General features: G+C 43.2%; 2 non-coding genes across 2 annotated transcripts; one reads left to right on the forward strand and one right to left on the reverse strand.

Moving 5' to 3' along the window:
- The first annotated feature begins 9,527 nt into the window (after positions 1 to 9,527).
- Positions 9,528 to 9,600, forward strand: TRNAK-UUU. The gene has a single exon. It is a non-coding gene; the product is annotated as a tRNA-Lys (tRNA).
- Positions 9,601 to 16,974: 7,374 nt separating this feature from the next.
- On the reverse strand, positions 16,975 to 17,047 carry TRNAK-UUU. Its single transcript has one exon. It is a non-coding gene; the product is annotated as a tRNA-Lys (tRNA).
- Between the last annotated feature and the right edge of the window lie 309 nt (positions 17,048 to 17,356).

Raw genomic sequence — 17,356 nt, forward strand, 5'->3', positions numbered from 1 at the left:
GGGCGGGGCTAAGCTCCATTCAAGTGAACAGAGTTTAGCCCCGCCCACGCTAGTTGATACTAGTTGTGACGTCAGTGTGCTGGCGGTAAACAGTGAGAAGGCCGTGGCGCTACTGGAGCTCCGCTGCCTTCTCAAACAGCTGATTGGCGGGGGTCCCGGGTGTCGGACCCCCGCCGATCATCAGTTAAAACAAAGTGCAGAACCCCTTTAATCATATTTTTCGCCATGTATTATTTCTTCCCAAGCACAACGTTCTGGTATCTACAGATACATCTCTGTACAGACAGTGCATTGTATAGCAGTTTTTTTGTAAGAGGATAAAGGCAGAAGTAAAATTTGATAGTTTTTTTTAGTAATCGCAAAAATAACAAAATAAATTACAATACACAAAATTGTCCCTTATAGAAGAAGAACAAGTAAAATAATGGAAGAGGCATTTCCATCAAACGACAGAAATGAATGCCTCCTGGCAGACCACAGTGACTACAAAATTAGCGCCTCCTAGTGGACCACACTAACTAAAATTAGCGCCTCCTAGTGGACCACACTGACTATAAAATGAACACCTCATGAAGATCTGCTACAATAATGGGATCTGGTTTGCATTAGAAAAATACCGGTACAGATGAATCTGGATAGATTTGAGGTTTGGGCAGAGAAGTGGCAGATGATGTTTAAAGGATAACTGTCACTTTATTTATTTTTTATATTGGATTTTGGTGATTAACCACCTCAGCCCCCCTAGCTTAAACCCGCTTAATGACCAGACCACTTTTTAAAATTCAGATACATCTCTGTACAGACAGTGCATTGTATAGCAGTTTTTTTGTAAGAGGATAAAAGCAGAAGTAAAATTTGATAGTTTTTTTTAGTAATGGCAAAAATAACAAAATAAATTACAATGCACAAAATTGTCCCTTATAGAAGAAGAACAAGTAAAATAATGGAAGAGGCCCACCACACAAAAACAAAAGTTTTAGATTTTAGAAAAACAGACTTTTCAAAAATGAAATTAGTCATAAATGAGTCCTTATCAGACTGGAACGGATTACATGGAGTCCAGGAGAAATGGGACTACTTAAAAGGTGCATTATTGAAGGCAACAGAAAATTGCATTAGACTTGTCAGTAAAAGCAAAAAAAGGAAGAGACCACTGTGGTACTCAGCAGAAGTGGCCCAAATCATTGAAAATAAAAAGCTAGCATTTTGTAATTATAAAAAAACCCAGAGCAATGAAGATAAGGAAATCTACAAGATTAGGCAGAGAGAGGCCAAGCAAGTTATAAGAACTTCTAAAGCGCAGGCAGAAGAAAAACTAGCTCAGTCTATGAAAAAAGGGGATAAGACATTCTTCAGATATATAAATGAAAAAAGGAAATTAAAACAAGGAATAACTAAATTAAAAACAAAGGACGGAAGGTATGTAGAAGAGAATAAAGGGCTAGCCGACTGCCTTAATGAATACTTCTGTTCAGTTTTTACAAAAGAAAAAGGAGAAGGACCTCCACTAGAAAGGATGACTAATAAATCATTTGATGCATGTATCTTTACAGAGGAAGATGTTCTAAGTTTGCTGTCTAAGGTGAAGACAAATAAGTCACAGGGGCCTGATGAGATACACCCGAAATTATTAAAAGAGCTTAGTGGTGAGCTGGCAAAACCGCTAACAGATTTATTTAACCAATCATTAGTAACAGGAGTCGTCCCGGAAGATTGGAAATTGGCAAATGTCGTGCCCATTCACAAGAAAGGTAGTAGGGAGGAATCGAGCAACTATAGACCAGTGAGTCTGACATCAATAGTAGGCAAATTAATGGAAACCCTATTAAAGGATAGGATTGTGGAACATCTAAAATCCCATGGATTGCAAGATGAAAAACAACATGGGTTTACTTCAGGGAGATCATGTCAAACAAATCTTATAGATTTTTTTGACTGGGTGACTAAAATAATAGACGGTGGAGGTGCAGTAGACATCTCATATCTAGATTTTAGTAAGGCTTTTGACACTGTCCCACACAGAAGACTTATCAATAAACTGCAGCCATTGAGCATGGACTCCCATATTGTTGAGTGGATTAGGCAGTGGCTGAGTGACAGACAACAGAGGGTTGTAGTCAATGGAGAACATTCAAAACAAGGTCATGTTACCAGTGGGGTTCCACAGAGATCTGTACTGGGACCAATTTTGTTTAATATCTTCATAAGTGATATTGCAAAAGGCCTCGATGGGAAGGTGTGTCTTTTTGCTGATGACACAAAGATATGTAACAGGGTTGATGTTCCTGGAGGGAAACGCCAAATGGAAAAGGATTTAGGAAAACTAGAAGAATGGTCAGAACTCTGGCAACTGAAATTTAATGTGGATAAGTGCAAGATAATGCACCTGGGGCGTAAAAACCCAAGGGCAGAATATAGAATATTTGACACAGTCCTGACCTCAGTATCTGAGGAAAGGGATTTAGGAGTAATTATTTCAGAAGACTTAAAGGTGGGAAGACAATGTAATAGGGCAGCACAAAATGCCAGCAGAATGCTTGGATGTATAGGGAGAGGTATAAGCAGTAGAAAGAGTGAAGTGCTTATGCCGCTGTACAGAACACTGGTGAGACCTCACTTGGAGTATTGTGCGCAGTACTGGAGGCCATATCTCCAGAAGGATATAGATACTCTAGAGAGAGTTCAGAGAAGAGCTACTAAACTAGTACATGGATTGCAGGATAAAACTTACCAGGAAAGGTTAAAGGACCTTAACATGTATAGCTTGGAAGAAAGAAGAGACAGAGGGGATATGATAGAAACTTTTAAATACATAAAGGGAATCAACTCGGTAAAGGAGGAGAGCATATTTAAAAGAAGAAAAACTACCACAAGAGGACACAGTTTTAAATTAGAGGGGCAAAGGTTTAAAAGAAATATAAGGAAGTATTACTTTACTGAGAGAGTAGTGGATGCATGGAATAGCCTTCCTGCAGAAGTGGTAGCTGCAAATACAGTGAAGGGGTTTAAGCGTGCATGGGATAGGCATATGGCTATCCTTCATATAAGATAGGGCCAGGGGCTATCCATAGTATTCAGATATATTGGGCAGACTAGATGGGCCAAATGGTTCTTATCTGCCGACACATTCTATGTTTCTATGTTTCTATGAGGCATTTCCATCAAACGACAGAAATGAATGCCTCCTGGCAGACCACAGTGACTACAAAATTAGCGCCTCCTAGTGGACCACACTGACTAAAATTAGCGCCTCCTAGTGGACCACACTGACTATAAAATGAACACCTCATGAAGATCTGCTACAATAATGGGATCTGGTTTGCATTTGAAAAATACTGGTACAGATGAATCTGGATAGATTTGAGGTTTGGGCAGAGAAGTGGCAGTGGCACTACTTTCACGGTTTATTGCTCGGTCATACAACTTACCACCCAAATGAATTTTACCTCCTTTTCTTCTCACTAATAGAGCTTTCATTTGGTGGTATATCATTGCTGCTGCCATTTTTACTTTTTTTGTTATTAATCAAAATTAACCGAAATTTTAGCAAAAAAATACATTTTTTTACTTTCAGTTGTAAAATTTTTCAAATAAAACTACATTTATATAGAAATTTTTCTCTAAATTTATTGTTCTACATGTCTTTGATAAAAAAATTCAATAAGTGTATATCTATTGGTTTGCGCAAAAGTTATAGCATTTACAAACTATTAAACAAAATAAGCAATGCAACAGCTCACTGCAAATCAAATAAAGTACAAAATTGCATCCTAATAGCAAATGCTGAACTAGTAAGTTAGAGATACTTAGCAAATAATTTTGTACAAAATTATTTGAGCCCGCCTGCCGAACGTCAAGGCAATCTCTAGTTAGACGGGTTCCTAACACTAAATATACCTGTTATGTGCCATAGCGGCTATCATAAAATTCAGAAAGTGTAGGTTCCACTTACATGCTGGATCCGCCTGAATTTTCGTCATTTTCGGTGCCAAAATGGCCTCCATTACATCCAGGGAAAGCAGTTACCAGCATGCACGCCGGGCCCACTCCACCCCACCCCTGGCGCCACATGGTCACCAAGGACTGTCCCACAGGTTGATTTTAATCAGTGTTAGTATTTAGCTTGGCCTGCTCCCCCCCACTCACTGAGGCCATCTGGCACCAGGAGAGAGATAGTGTGTGGACTCTCATTGCAGTCCTTGATGACCATGTGGCGCCAGGGGTGGGGTGGAGTGGGCCCGGCGTGCATGCTGGTAACTGCTTTCCCTGGATGTAATGGAGGCCATTTTTGCACCGAAAATGACGTAAATTCAGGCGGATCCAGCATGTAAGTGGAACCTACACTTTCTGAATTTTATGATAGCCGCTATGGCACATAATAGGTATATTTAGTGTTAGGAACCCGTCTAACTAGAGATTGCCTTGACGTTCGGCAGGCGGGCTCAAATAATTTTGTACAAAATGATTTGCTAAGTATCTCTAACTTATTAGTTCAGCATTTGCTATTAGGATGCCATTTTGTACTTTATTTGATTTGCAGTGAGCTGTTGCATTGCTTATTTTGTTTAACAGTCTTGTTCTCAGCCATAGCAACGTGCCCCTGCGCATTGGGATGTGCTGACTGACCCCCTTTTCTTTGCCATTTACAAACTATGGTACAAAAATGTGAATTTCCGCATTTTGAAGCAGCTCTGACTTTCTGAGCACCTGTCATGTTTCCTGAGGTTCTACAATGCCCAGACAGTAGAAACACCCCACAAATGACCCCATTTCGGAAAGTAGACACCCTAAGGTATTCGCTGATGGGCATAGTGAGTACATGGAAGTTTTTATTTTTTGTCACAAGTTAGCGGAAAATGATTTTTTATTTTTATTTTTTATTTTATTTTTTTCTTACAAAGTCTCATATTCCACTAACTTGTGACAAAAAATAAAATTTTACCTGAACTCACGATACCCCTCACGGAATACCTTGGGGTGTCTTCTTTCCAAAATGGGGTCACTTGTGGGGTATTTATACTGCCCTGGCATTTTAGGGGACCTAAAGCGTGAGAAGTAGTTTGGAATCCAAATGCGTAAAAAATGCCCTGTGAAATCGTAAAGATACTCTTTGGAATTTGGGCCCCTTTGCGCACCTAGGCTGCACAAAAAGTGTCACACATGTGGTATCGCTATACTCAGGAGAAGTAGGGCAATGTGTTTTGGGGTGTCTTTTTACATATACCCATGCTGGGTGAGATAAATATCTCTGTAAATGACAACTTTTCCCATTTTATTATACAAAGTTGTCATTTTACAGAGATATTTCGCGGTGTCCGTGTTTTGCGGATCCGTGGTTCCGCGGATCCGCAAAACACATACGGACATCTGAATGGAGCCTTACAGGGGGGTGATCAATGACAGGGGGGGGGTGATCAGGGAGTCTATATGGGGTGATCACCCCTTTGTAAGGCTCCATTCAGACGTCCGTATGTGTTTTGCGGATCCGCGGATCCGCAAAACACATACGGACGTCTGAATGGAGCCTTACAGGGGAATAATCAATGACAGGGAGGTGATCAGGGAGTCTAATATGGGATGATCAGGGGTTAATAAGGGGTTAATAAGTGACAGGGGGGGTGTAGTGTAGTGGTGTTTGGTGCTACTTACAGAGCTGCCTGTGTCCTCTGGTGGTTGATCCAAGCAAAAGGGACCACCAGAGGACCAGGTAGCAGGTATATTAGACGCTGTTAACAAAACAGCGTCTAATATACCTTTTTGTGGTTAAAAAAATCGCATCTACAGCCTGCCAGTGAATGATCGCCGCTGGCAGGCTGTAGATTTAATCGTTTACCTCCCAATACTGTGAACGCGCGCTCCTGTGTGCGCGCGTTCACAGGAAATCTCGTGTCTCGCGAGATGACGCGCCGATGCGTCCAGGAGGAATAACCCGGCCGCCCGCAGGACGCATTCCTGCGTTAGGCGGTCGGGAGTCCTTTCGGGGGCGGGGCAGACAAAACCGTGGTGGTAGATCTGACCAGCAGTCAAGAGCCCAGAGGGACTGGGGAGCGCAGCGAAGAGGTTCGAGGCGCTCTCGTGAAGGAGCCAAGGATAAAAAATCCACCTCCTGACTACGGGCCTCCTCAAGGCTCTTGGATGACTCCCGTGACTCCTGCCATCCTGCCAGAAGACTTCCCCACTCCCCTGCCTCATCTTCCCATCGGAGGTCAACTCTCCCACTTCAAGGACATTTGGATCCGAGAGATTTCGGATCCCTGGGTCCTGAATGTCATATCAGAGGGGTATTCAATCAATCTTCTTTCTCTGTCTCCAGAACCAAACTTCTACAGGCCGCAAGGCAGTCGGTTCTGGAGGCTTACATTCAGGATTACATCCAAAAGGGGGCTCTGGAGGAGGTTCCGGCAGGGGAACGGGGCTTAGGGATTTACTCACTAGTGTTTCTGGTTCCCAAGGCGTCAGGGGATCTCCGGATGATTATCGATTTGAGATTCTTCAATCGATACGTGAGGAAAGTAAGGTTCCGTATGGAAACCATCAGGTCAGTGGTTCACGTTCTCAATCCTGGACCTCAAGGATGCATATTTGCACATCCCGATTCATCCTGCTTCCAGGAAATATCTCAGGATCGCGGTCCAGGTGTCAGGTGTCACCAGACACCTTCAGTTCGTTGCCCTTCCCTTCGGCATTTCTTCTGCCCCTCACACTTTCACCAAGGTGGTAGTTTCTGTGGTGGCGGCTAGCACTCCAAGGACTGGCCATCATTCCTTATCTGGACAATTGGCTTTTAAAAGCCTCTTCCTTTGTGGTCCTGACCCACCATCTTCATGTAGCGATTTCCTTTCTGTTCCGCCTAAGGTGGATCATCAACTGGCAGAAGTCGAACGTGAGCCCGTCGACTTCAGTAAGATATTTAGGCTTCATAATCGACTCCGTTGGGAGATCTCTCCGGTTGACTCCAGAAAGAAGATCCCGAATACAGAACATGGCAGAATTCCTATCCGTGCCTTGGCGAGTTCCAATTTGGACTCTCATGAAGATGTTGGGGCTCATGTCAGCTTCTGCGTAAGCAGTCCCTTGGGCTTTATGGCACCTCCGGCCGCTGCAGTCGGAGGTTCTCTCCAAATGGAATGGCAGCCCCGCCGGGCTGAACTCCCTGTGCTCCCTGTCTTGGCAAACTCAGCATTCCCTCAGATGGTGGAGCCATCTTTTAGACGGGAAGTCTATGACCCAGCTAACCTGGTTCATATTGACAACAGTTGCGTCCCAAGTAGGCTGGGGTGCTCATCTAGACGATTCTCCAGTGCACAGATCCTGGTCTCCTCAGGAGTGGCTCCTCTCATCCAATCTCCGCGAGATTCAAGCTATCCGGCTAGCCCTCCTTCACTTCGCCCCTCAGATCCGGGGCAAAGCGGTGAAAGTCCAGTCAGACAATATGACTGCGGTACTTTATATCAACAAGCAGGGAGGCACAAGATCACTTACCCTCTTATCAGAGATCGGGGTGATTCTGGATTGGGCAGAATTGAACCTTTCACACTTATCTGCGATCCACATTCGAGGCTCCCTCAATATGATAGCGGATCGGTTGAGTCGCGGTCTTCCAACAGTGGAGTGGTCTTTAAATCCGGAGATATTCAAGCAGATAGTCCTCAAGTGTGGAATGCCAGAGGTGGATCTTATGGCAACAAGGTTCAACGCCAAGGTGGAGAGGTTTTGCTCCCTTTACAGGGAGGACAACCCCCTGGCGATAGATGTTCTGCCAATATCCTGGAGGTTCAGGCTGGCTTACATCTTTCCTCCCTTTTCCATGATACCGAGGGTATTGATGAAAATTTGTCAGGATCAGGCCTCGGTAATAGCCATCATACCGTTTTGGCCCAAGAGATCCTGGTTTACCCAGCTCATTCAGATGAGTCGGGGACATTATTGGAGGCTCCCCCACGGCAGACCCTGGTGTCATGGGACACTCACCTCTGCCCAGATCTGCACAGGTTCAACCTGACAGCCTGGAGGTTGATCAGTCCCTTCCCAGAATAGAAGGGCTTTCAGAGTCGGTCCTGAGAACGCAGTCTCATTCAAGAGCAGACTCTACTAAGAGAGCCTACTCACAGATTATGAGGATATTCTCTTCTTGGTGTTCCTCAAAGGAGGTGGCGACTGCAGATCCGCCCCTCCCCATCATCCTTCAGTTTCTGCAAGATGGCCGTGACAAAGGCCTTGCACCATCTACCTTGAGGGGTCAATTTTCAGCCATTTCAGCTTGTTTCAACAAGTCTTTTTCGCAGGACCCGCTCATTAAACGGTTCCTTAAAGGAGCTAAAAGATTAAAGCCTACAGTACTGAAACCCACCCCTTAATGGGATTTATCAGTAGTTCTCAGGGGGTTAGCATCTCCCCCCTTTGAGCCTTTGGAGGAGGTAGATTTCAAGTTTGTCACATGAAAACTTGTTTTTTCTTCTTGCTGTGACTTCGGCCAATAGGGTCTCTGAGCTTCAAGCTCTATCAGCGCACGAGCCCTATACCATTATTTTGCAAGACCGGGTCCTTTTAAGATTTCTCCCGTACTTTAGGCCTAAGGTTCCTTCTTTCCAGAATATCAACCAGGTGATATCCCTCCCGGTTCTTTCTAGACCTTCTACCTCCTCCGAGGAACCTGCTATACATCCTTTGGATGTCTTGAGATGCCTCCGGATCTATGTGGATAGATCAAGGAGTTCAGGAAAGATGAAAATCTCCTAATCCTGTTTGCCGGTAAGTTTAAAGGCCATAAGGCATCTAAACCATCCATCAGTCGATGGATTAAGGATGCTAATGGGGAATCCTTTGTTTCCCAATCTCTAGACCCTCCGGGGTTTGTAAAAGCCCATTCTACGAGGGCTGTAGCTACTTCTTTTGCCGAGAGGAGTCTTCTTCCACTCTACATGATTTGTAAATCTGCCTCCTGGAGCTCTGAATCAACATTCATCTCCCATTATAGACTAGATGCCAGATTAGCTGAGTACTCGGCCTTTGGGCAGACTATTCTTAGTTCTGCCAGGCATGATGACCCTCCCTAGGGGTTCTTCTTGCTATCTCCCCATCTGTGCTGCTGGTAGGACGTAAGGGAATCGTTAATTTCTAACGATAATTTGTTTTCCCTTAGTCCTAACAGCAGCACACAAATTTCCCACCCTAGTAAGACTAGTTTTTTCTTGCTATAACACAATGGGCTGGAGGTGATTCCCTCCTTTATAGGGGAGGTTTAAGTGTTTAATTATTACTTGGGCTCATTAAAATTTCGCCGGTCCTACCAGTCCATGGCGGGTGGTTAACCCCATCTGTGCTGCTGTTAGGACTAAGGGAAAACAAATTATCGTTAGAAATTAACGATTACTATTAAAAAAAAAGTGGATTTTTTTTCTGACTAAGAACCTCAATATTTTTCCATGAAGCAGGTACTAGTGCACGGTATGGTAAAAGGTGAAGCTATGGGGAAAAAAGGAAATGTAGTCGGTCAGAAAGTCATGACTACAATATCTCTGTGTAGAGCCCGGATAGCTCAGTCGGTAGAGCATCAGACTTTTAATCTGAGGGTCCAGGGTTCAAGTCCCTGTTCGGGCGATACACTTTTGGTCAAGGGAAAAACACATTAAAAAAAACCAACACATTATTGTCATGGAGGTAAGGCTATACTCACTACAGTAAAAAAATATATAAACTGTCTGTTTTGTATGGCCATTTTGCATCAGTATGTGCTGGACATCTATCCGTTTTTAATGGCTGTTTTCATCTGTTTTGCATCAGTTTCAATTGGTCGTTAAAAATGGATACATTTCATTGTTTTTGGGACTTTTTCCCCCAGTGTAAATAATATTCCCCATACTGTCCCCCATTGTAAATAATGTTCTCCATAGTGTCTCCCATTTATAATGTATTCCTATACATAATGTACTGGGATCTACAGATAAATTTTTCTCTACATACCAGTGGATTGTATGCGTGTTTTTAAGAGGATAAAAGTGGAAGTATGTATTTTTTTTTATTAATTTCAATTTTTTTTTATAGTGACACAAAATAAGCAACAATTAGCAGCGGGTCCTGAACCTGGGACTATATTTCAGCCAAGCGTTAAGCCACAGAGGACAATGCTACTAAGGCCGAATGCACACGGCCGTGTTCCGCGGCCGAGAGCGGTCCGTGGTATGCCGGGCTGGATTCCTGTTCAGAGCAGGAGCGCACGGCGTCATAGCAACCAATGACGCCGTGCGCTCCTGCTCTGAACAGGAATCCAGCCCGGCATACCACGGACCGCTCTCGGCCGCGGAACACGGCCTTGTGCATTCGGCCTAACAAAAAGATTTCCTTTGACTAAAAACCTAAAGGGGTTCTGCACTTTGTTTTAACTGATGATCGATCCTCTGGATAGATCATCAGCTTCTGATCGGCGGGGGTCTGACACCCGGGACCCCCGCCGATCAGCTGTTTGAGAAGGCAGCGGCGCTCCAGCAGCGCCGCGGCCTTCTCACTGTTTAGCGCCGTCCCACTGACGTCACAACTTGTATTAACTAGCATGGGCGGGGCTAAGCTCCATTCAAGTGAACAGAGTTTAGCCCCGCCCACGCTAGTTGATACTAGTCGTGACGTCAGTGTGCTGGCGGTAAACAGTGAGAAGGCCGTGGCGCTACTGGAGCGCCGTTGCCTTCTCAAACAGCTGATCGGCGGGGGTCCCGGGTGTCGGACCCCCGCCGATCAGAAGCTGATGATCTATCCAGAGGATCGATCATCAGTTAAAACAAAGTGCAGAACCCCTTTAATCATATTTTTCGCCATGTATTATTTCTTCCCAAGCACAACGTTCTGGTATCTACAGATACATCTCTGTACAGACAGTGCATTGTATAGCAGTTTTTTTGTAAGAGGATAAAGGCAGAAGTAAAATTTGATAGTTTTTTTTAGTAATCGCAAAAATAACAAAATAAATTACAATACACAAAATTGTCCCTTATAGAAGAAGAACAAGTAAAATAATGGAAGAGGCATTTCCATCAAACGACAGAAATGAATGCCTCCTGGCAGACCACAGTGACTACAAAATTAGCGCCTCCTAGTGGACCACACTAACTAAAATTAGCGCCTCCTAGTGGACCACACTGACTATAAAATGAACACCTCATGAAGATCTGCTACAATAATGGGATCTGGTTTGCATTAGAAAAATACCGGTACAGATGAATCTGGATAGATTTGAGGTTTGGGCAGAGAAGTGGCAGATGATGTTTAAAGGATAACTGTCACTTTATTTATTTTTTATATTGGATTTTGGTGATTAACCACCTCAGCCCCCCTAGCTTAAACCCGCTTAATGACCAGACCACTTTTTAAAATTCTGCACTACACTACTTTCACGGTTTATTGCTCGGTCCTACAACTTACCACCCAAATGAATTTTACCTCCTTTTCTTCTCACTAATAGAGCTTTCATTTGGTTGTATTTCATTGCTGCTGACATTTTTATTAATCAAAATTGACCGAAATTTTTTGCAAAAAAATGACATTTTTCACTTTCAGTTGTAAAATTTTCAAATAAAACTACAAACCGGATTCCAGAAAAGTTGGGACACTATACAAATCGTGAATAAAAACTGAATGCAATTATGTGGAAGTGCCAACTTCTAATATTTTATTCAGAATAGAACATAAATCACGGAACAAAAGTTTAAACTGAGAAAATGTACCATTTTAAGGGAGAAATATGTTAAATCAGAATTTCATGGTGTCAACAAATCCCCAAAAAGTTGGGACAAGGCCATTTTCACCACTGTGTGGCATCTCCCCTTCTTCTTACAACACTCAACAGACGTCTGGGGACCGAGGAGACCAGTTTCTCAAGTTTAGAAATAGGAATGCTCTCCCATTCTTGTCTAATACAGGCCTCTAACTGTTCAATCGTCTTGGGCCTTCTTTGTTGCACCTTCCTCTTTATGATGCGCCAAATGTTCTCTATAGGTAAAAGATCTGGACTGCAGACTGGCCATTTCAGTACCCGGATCCTTCTCCTACGCAGCCATGATGTTGTTATTGATGCAGAATGTGGTCTGGCATTATCTTGTTGAAAAATGCAGGGTCTTCCCTGAAAGAGATGACGTCTGGATGGGAGCATATGTTGTTCTAGAACCTGAATATATTTTTCTGCATTGATGGTGCCTTTCCAGACATGCAAGCTGCCCATGCCACACGCACTCATGCAACCCCATACCATCAGAGATGCAGGCTTCTGAACTGAGCGTGGATAACAACTTGGGTTGTCCTTGTCCTCTTTGGTCTGGATGACATGGCGTCCCAGATTTCCAAAAAGAACTTCGAATCGTGACTCGTCTGACCACAGAACAGTCTTCCATTTTGCCACACTCCATTTTAAATGATCCCTGGCCTGAGCTTGTGGATCTTGCTTAGAAATGGCTTCTTCTTTGCACTGTAGAGTTTCAGATGGCAACGGCGGATGGCACAGTGGATTGTGTTCACTGACAATGGTTTCTGGAAGTATTCCTGAGCCCATTCTGTGATTTCCTTTACAGTAGCATTCCTGTTTGTGGTGCAGTGTCGTTTAAGGGCCCGGAGATCACGGGCATCCAGTAGGGTTTTACGGCCTTGACCCTTACGCACAGAGATTGTTCCAGATTCTCTGAATCTTCGGATGATGTTATGCACAGTTGATGATGATAGATGCAAAGTCTTTGCAATTTTTCGCTGGGTAACACCTTTCTGATATTGCTCCACTATCTTTCTGCGCAACATTGTGGGAATTGGTGATCCTCTACCCATTCTGGCTTCTGAGAGACACTGCCACTCTGAGCAGCTCTTTTTATACCCATTTTGCCAATTGACCTAATTAGTGTTAATTGGTGTTCCAGCTCTTCGTTATGCTCAAATTTACTTTTTCCAGCCTCTTATTGCTACTTGTCCCAACTTTTTTGGGATTTGTTGACACCGTGAAAATTGGAATCAACGTATTTTTCCTTTAAAATGATACATTTACTCGGTTTAAACTTTTGATCTGTCATCTACGTTCTATTACAAATAAAATATTGACATTTTCCATCTCCACATCATTGCATTCAGTTTTTATTCACAATTTGTTTAGTGTCCCAACTTTTTTGGAATCCGGTTTGTACATTTCTATAGAAATTTTGCTCTAAATTTATTGTTCTACATGTCTTTGATAAAAAAATGCAATAAGTGTATATTTATTGGTTTGCGCAAAAGTTATAGCGTTTACAAACTATGGTACAAAAATGTGAATTTCCGCATTTTGAAGCAGCTCTGACTTTCTGAGCACCTGTCGTGGTTCTACAATACCCAGACAGTAGAAACACCCCACAAATGACCCCATTTCGGAAAGTAGACACCCTATGGTATTCGCTGATGGGCATAGTGAGTTTATGGAAGTTTTTATTTTTTGTCACAAGTTAGCGGAAAATGATTTTTTTTTTCTTCTTATTTTTTTTTTCTTACAAAGTCTCATATTCCACTAACTTGTGACAAAAAATAAAATTTTACATGAACTCACCATACCCCTCACGGAATACCTTGGGATGTCTTCTTTCCAAAATGGGGTCACTTGTGGGGTATTTATACTGCCCTGGCATTTTAGGGGACCTAAAGCGTGAGAAGTAGTTTGGAATCCAAATGCGTAAAAAATGCCCTGTGAAATCGTAAAGATACTCTTTGGAATTTGGGCCCCTTTGCCTAGGCTGCACAAAAAGTGTCACACATGTGGTATCGCCGTACTCAGGAGAAGTAGGGCAATGTGTTTTGGGGTGTCTTTTTACATATACCCATGCTGGGTGAGATAAATATCTCTGTAAAAGACAACTTTTCCCATTTTTTTATACAAAGTTGTCATTTTACAGAGATATTTCTCTCACCCAGCATGGGTATATGTAAAAAGACACCCCAAAACACATTGCCCTACTTCTCCTGAGTACGGCAATACCACATGTGTGACACTTTTTTGCAGCCTAGGTGCGCAAAGGGGCCCAAATTCCAATGAGAATACCAGGCCTGATCTGGTATATAGAGAGAGATTTATCTGTAGATCCCAGTACATTATGTATGGGAATACATTATAAATGGGGGACACTATGGAGAACATTATTTACAATGGGGTACAGTATGAGGAATATTATTTCCACTGGAAGGCACTATAAAGGACAATATTTACACTGGGGGGCACTATAAAGTACATTATTTAAACTGAGGGGCACTATAGAAGACATTATTTTAACTGGGGCGGCACTATAGAGGACACTATTTACACTGGGGGGCACTATAGAAGACATTATTATTAACTGGGGCGGCACTATAGAGGACACTATTTACACTGGGGGGCACTATAGAGGACATTATTTATACTGGGGCAGCACTATAGAGGACACTATTTACACTGGGGGCCTCTATAGAGGAAATTATTTATACTGGGGGGCTATAGAGGACATTATTTACACTGGGGGAACTATAGAGGACATTATTTACACTGGTGGGCACTATAGAGGACATTATTTACACTGGTGGGCACTATAGAGGACATTATTTACACTTGGGACACTATAGAGGACATTCTTTACACTGGGGGGGCACTATAGAGGACATTATTTACACTGGGGGGCACTATAGAGCAGTGTTCCCCAACTCCAGTCCTCAGGGCCCACCTGCCGGCCATGTTTTCAGGGTTTCCTTAGTATTCAGCAGGTGATATAATTAGTGCCCTTGCATCAGGACTTACAAGAGGTATTCATTCATGGGATATACTCAAATCATGACCGGCAGGTGGGTCCTGAGGACTGGAGTTGGGGAACACTGGTATAGAGGACATTATTTACACTGGGAAGCACTATAGTGGACATTATTTACACTGGGGGCACTATAGAGGATATTATTTACACTGGGGGCACTATAGAGGACATTATTTACACTGGGGGCACTATAGAGGACATTATTTACACTGGGGGCACTATAGTGGAAATTATTTGCACTGGGGGCACTATAGAGGACATTATTTACACTGGGGGCACTATAGAGGACATTATTTACACTGGGGGACACTATAGGGGACTATAGGGGACATTATTTACACTGGGGGACACTATAGGGGACATTATTTACACTGGGGGACACTATAGGGGACATGATTTACACTAGGGGCACTATAGAGGACATTATTTACACTGGGGGACACTATAGGGGACATTATTTACACTGGGGGGCACTATATAGCAGTGTTCCCCAACTCCAGTCCTCAGAGCCCACCTGCCGGCCATGTTTTCAGGGTTTCCTTAGTATTCAGCAGGTGATATATTTAGTGCCCTTGCATCAGGACTTACAAGAGGTATTCATTCATGGGATATACTCAAATCATGACCGGCAGGTGGGTCCTGAGGACTGGAGTTGGGGAACACTGGTATAGTGGACATTATTTACACTGGGGGCACTATAGAGGACATTATTTACACTGGGGGGCTATAGAGGACATTATTTACACTGGGGGCACTATAGAGGACATTATTTACACTGGGGGCACTATAGAGGACATTATTTACACTGGGGGGCACTATAGAGGACATTATTTAAACTGGTGGGCACTATAGAGGACATTATTTACACTGGGGGTACTATAGAGGACATTATTTATACTGGGGGCTATAGAGGACATTATTTACACTGGGGGCACTATAGAGGACATTATTTACACTGGGGGCTATAGAGGACATTATTTACACTGGGGGGCACTATAGAGGACATTATTTACACTGGGGGGCACTATAGAGGACATTATTTACACTGGGGGCACTATAGAGAACATTATTTACACTGGAGGGCATTATAAAGGACATTATTTACACTGGGGGGCTATAGAGGACATTATTTAGACTGGAGGGCATTAAAGAGGACATTATTTAGACTGGGGGCACTATAGAGGACATTATTTACACTGGAGGGCACTATAGAGGACATTATTTACACTGGGGGGGCTCTATAGAGGACATTATTTACACTGGGAGGGCACTATAGTTGACATTATTTACACTGGGGGGCTATAGAGGACATTATTTAGACTGGGGTGGCACTATAGAGGACATTATTTAGACTGGAGTGGCACTATAGAGGACATTATTTACACTGGAGGGCACTATAGAGGACATTATTTACACTGGAGGGCATTATAAAGGACATTATTTACACTGGGGGGGCTCTATAGAGGACATTATTTACACTGGGAGGGCACTATAGTTGACATTATTTATACTGGGGGGGCTATAGAGGACATTATTTAGACTGGGGTGGCACTATAGAGGACATTATTTAGGCTGGGTGGCACTATAGAGGACATTATTTACACTGGAGGGCACTATAGAGGACATTATTTACACGGGGGCATTATAGAGGACATTATTTAGACTGGGGGCACTATAGAGGACATTTACACTGGAGGGCATTATAGAGGACATTATTTACACTGGGGGGGGCACTACAGAGGACATGATTTACACTGGGGGACATTATGGAGGATATTTTTTACAATGGGGAAATTGTGGGGAACATTATTTACACTGGAAGGCACTATGGAGGATATTATTTACACTGGGTGGCGGCACTATAGAGGACATTATTTACACTATGGGGCACTACAGTGGTTGGGTTTTAAACAAAAAGACCCAAAAATAATGAAATGTATCCATTTTTAATGGCCAATTAAAACTGATGCAAAACAGATGAAAAACGGATAGATGTCCAGCACATATTGATGCAAAATGGCCATATAAAACAGACAGTTTATATATTTTTAATGTCTTTTTTTTTTACTGTAGTGACAATAATGTGTTGGGCTTTTTTATGTGTTTTTCGCTCATCTAAAAGCTAACTCCCAGCCAGTGACTTGAACCCTGGACAATAATGTGTTGGGCTTTTTTATGTGTTTTTCGCTCGTCTAAAAGCTAACGCCCAAACAGGGACTTGAACCCTGGACCCTCAGATTAAAAGTCTGATGCTCTACCGACTGAGCTATCCAGGCTCTCTGCAGAATGATTTAAGTCATGACTTTCTGACCGACTGCCTTTCCCTTCTTTTTATAGCTCCACCTTTTACCATACTGTGCACTAGTACCTGCCACACAAAAACGTGCACAAGGTTATGGTCAATTGCAGGCCCTCTTCGTAAGAGAAAGGCCCCCTACAAACCTTTCCCAGTCCCTCCGGGCCAGAAGGCTCCTGCAAGGGACCGAGACAAAATGGCAACCCCCAGCCGAAGCCGGGAGTATGCTCAGGGAACACCAAGTCTGTGCTCCGGCCTTCACCTAGGCTGCCACCCAAGGTGTCGGCAC

The sequence above is a fragment of the Bufo bufo genome, chromosome 1, assembly GCF_905171765.1.
Source record: "Bufo bufo chromosome 1, aBufBuf1.1, whole genome shotgun sequence".
NCBI classification, from domain to species: domain Eukaryota; kingdom Metazoa; phylum Chordata; class Amphibia; order Anura; family Bufonidae; genus Bufo; species Bufo bufo.